Source organism: Siphateles boraxobius, unplaced genomic scaffold, assembly GCF_051911475.1.
Source record: "Siphateles boraxobius isolate OS27281-9 unplaced genomic scaffold, OSU_SipBor_1 30, whole genome shotgun sequence".
Lineage (NCBI taxonomy): Eukaryota > Metazoa > Chordata > Actinopteri > Cypriniformes > Leuciscidae > Siphateles > Siphateles boraxobius.
In genome coordinates, this window is record NW_027508920.1 from 732,522 (window position 1) to 736,189 (window position 3,668).

Consider the following 3,668-nt stretch of genomic DNA (forward strand, 5'->3'; position numbering starts at 1 on the left):
GTTCTCTTCTCATGTTTTATTGGTCTCTGTCTCCCTCTTCTGGTCATTTTCTGTATCTGTTCCCTCTTGTTCGCTCTCACTCTTCATTTACCTCTTATCTCCCCCAGCTGAATCTCATCCTCTCAGTATCGCACCTGTTCTCTATCCTCTATCATTAGCTACTCTCTATTTCTAGTCTCTCATGTTTCCCTCTAGTTTGTTGGATTATTGTTGACCGTCACGATCGTTACCGCTGTTGTTATCTGTTTTGTCCCATCTAGTCCAGTTGTCTGTTATCCACCTGCAACTTTACCAGATCAGTGGTTACCTGTGTTGAGTCCTGAAGAGGTGTGAGGCATCTGCGCTTCTCCAGCTCTACTCTGCTCACCCTTCACCAGTCCACGAGACCTGCTGCGTGCAGTTCTCTGTTCCTTCATGAATATTTTGAGACTATTTCTGTTGATCGGCCGTTGCGGCTCTGCCTTGTTTCCATTAAAGACTGTTAACCTGCTTTTCGTCTCCTGAAGTTTACTCATGCAGCAGTCTTCGTGACATATAGATCTAATGATTTGATTTGTTCAAATGTTTTCAGAAAAAGTAGAAAATCCATTAATTGATGTGTAACAAGTAAAAAAGACGGTCCGTAATAGAAATATTAAGAGCTAATTTTGAATAACTACATTGGTTAGAAGAATGGATAAAATGATAAAACTTTTCTTGGAAGATTTTATTAAAAAGGGCATTAAAATAGAGCTTACTAAATTGAAATAGAAGTGAACAAAATATGGTTAGGAAAATCGTCTCGGTTACGTATGTAACCCTCGTTTCCTGAGTAGGGAACGGAGACGTTACGTCGGATGACGACGAATGGGGGTTTCGCCTAGAAAGCCAATCATCTTCGTGTATTACAAAACGAGCCAATGGCGATGAAATGCCATGGGTCTGCGGAATTTGCATAGCGTATCTCCGCCCCACCTGGTGGGTATAAAAGGAGGACGCTCGGCAACATGCAGATATGTCTTCGCTGAGGAGCCGAGACTGAACTCAGGCTTCTACCCAGCGGTACAGCGGAAGTGGCAGGGAGACGTAACGTCTCCGTTCCCTACTCAGGGAACGAGGGTTACATACGTAACCGAGACGTTCCCTTTCGTAGTCACTCCGAGTTACGTCGGATGACGACGAATGGGGGTCCCCGTGAAATCACGCCACCTTCACAGCTGTCTTCCAGTGCCCTGCGAAAGTCTGATCCCCCTGTCGTGATACTGGCACGGACGAAGGAGTCCTACTTAACACAGGAATACCAAGGTACACTGGGAAGCATATCTCAGAGGAGATATGCCGCAGCATGCCTACCCGTAGGGAGGACTTAAGAAACGCATATGGCCGGAGGGCTTCATATGGAGCAACGCTGGAGTGACCAGCCCGAGGGGTGGCAGCTTTCAACTCCAGGAGTGGCAAGGTGGCTTGCCAAGGGAAAGACACATGCTCAAGGAGGCTTACAGTGGAAATACACATTTGGGGGGTTACTCAGGGAGGAACCATGCACACGGAGGCACCTAGCCGACGCACAGGCAATAGACACTGGCGCCAGCGTCAACAGTGCTGGAGGAACTCAGGGCTTCAGAGAGGAAGGCTCATCTGAGGAATAATCGCACGTATCCAGTCCGTGGAGTGGAATGGCGAGCAAGCGAAGACACCTGAGCGGGTCCAGTACTAGCTGACTGAAGCGAGTACACGAGAGGACACAGGCTCCACTCTGAGATTATAAAATCTGGCGAATGTGTAGGGTGTCGCCCAGCCTGCAGCTCTACAAATGTCTGCCAGCGAGGCGCCATGCGCTAGAGCCCAAGAGGAAGCCACACTCCGGGTGGAGTGGGCTGTCACACCAAGGGGGCACGGTCGGCCTTGCTGTTGGTAAGCCAAAGCAATGGCGTCCACTATCCAGTGAGACAACCTCTGCTTTGAGAGAGCCTTTCCCTTCAGTCTCCCACCATAACAGACAAAGAGCTGGTCTGAGGTCCTGAAACACTGCGTTTTGTCTACGTAAGCACGGAGAGCGCGTACTGGACAGAGCAGTGCCAAGGCTGGGTCTGCCTCCTCCAGGGGCAGCGCTTGCAGGTTCACCACCTGGTCCCGGAAGGGAGTGATGGGAACCTTGGGCACATATCCAGGCCGGGGTCTCAGGATCACGTGAGAGTGACCGGGCCCGAATTCCAGGCACGCTTCGTCAACGGAGAATGCGTGCAGGTCCCCTACCCTCTTGATAGAGGCCAAAGCAACCAGGAGCGCTGTCTCATAGACAGGAACTTAAGCTCAACTGAATGCAGAGGCTCAAAGGGAGCCCTCTGCAGGGCATTTAAGACCACTGAGAGGTCCCAAGAGGGAACGAGAGGAGGGCGAGGAGGATTCAGTCTCCTCGCTCCTCTCAGGAACCTGACGATCAGGTCGTGCTTCCCCAGAGACTTACCTTGAACTGCTTCGTGATATGCGGCGATAGCAGCCACATACACCTTCAGGGTGGAGGGAGACAGCCTTCGCTCCAACCCATCTTGCAGGAAGGAAAGCACGACAGAGATCGAGCATCTCCTGGGGTCTTCTCGACGAGAAGAGCACCAGTTGACGAAGAGGTTCCACTTCAACGCATAGACATGTCTCGTGGACGATGCTCTAGCGGAAGTGATGGTAGCCGCCACCGGTGGTGGCAGGGTACTCAAACCTGCTTGTCCCGTCCAGGAGCCACACGTGGAGCCTCCAGAGATCGGGTCGAGGGTGCCAAAGGGTGCCCCGTCTCTGAGAAAGGAGATCCTTCCTCAGAGGAATTGGCCAAGGAGGTGGTGTCGCGAGGAGTACCAGTTCGGAGAACCAGGTCCGGGTGGGCCAATACGGCGCAACCAGAATGAGTTGCTCCTCGTCCTCCTTGATCTTGTACAAGGTCTGTGCGAGAAGGCTCACTGGGGGAAACGCATATTTGCGTAGGCCCCGCGGCCAGCTGTGCGCCAGTGCATCCGTGCCGAGGGAGCCCTCGGTCAGGGAATAGAACAGGGCGCAATGGGTCGAGTCGTGAGAGGCAAACAGATCTATCTGTGCGTCCCCGAACTGGTCCCAAATCAGCTGAACCGACATGGGATGGAGTCGCCATTCGCCGGAGATGGGCCGAAACCGTGACAGCTCGTCGGCTGCAAAGTTCCGATCTCCCGGAATGTAGATAGCACGAAGGGACCTCAGGTGCTTCTGACTCTATAAGAGGAGGTGGCGAGCGAGTTGCGACATACGGTGGGAGCGTAGACCACCCTGACGGTTGATGTACGCTACAGTCGTGGTATTGTCTGAACGGACTAGTACGTGTTGACCCCTGAGCAACGTGAGGAAACGGTGCAGGGCAAGGCGTACTGCCAGCAACTCAAGGCAATTGACATGCAAAAGGCGCTGGGGTCCTGTCCAGGAGCCCACGGCAGCATGTCCGTTGCACATGGCGCCCCAACCCGTGGAAGAGGCATCTGTGGAGACAAAAACATGCCTGGAAACTCGTTCTAGGGGAACTCCGGCCCGTAGAAAGCTGAGGTTCCTCCACGGAGTGAAGGACTGACGACAGGTCGGAGTCACTGGAACTCGGAACGTGCCGTGATGCCATGCCCACCTCGGGACTCGATCGCGAAGCCACAGCTGAAGCGGTCTCATATGAAGCAATC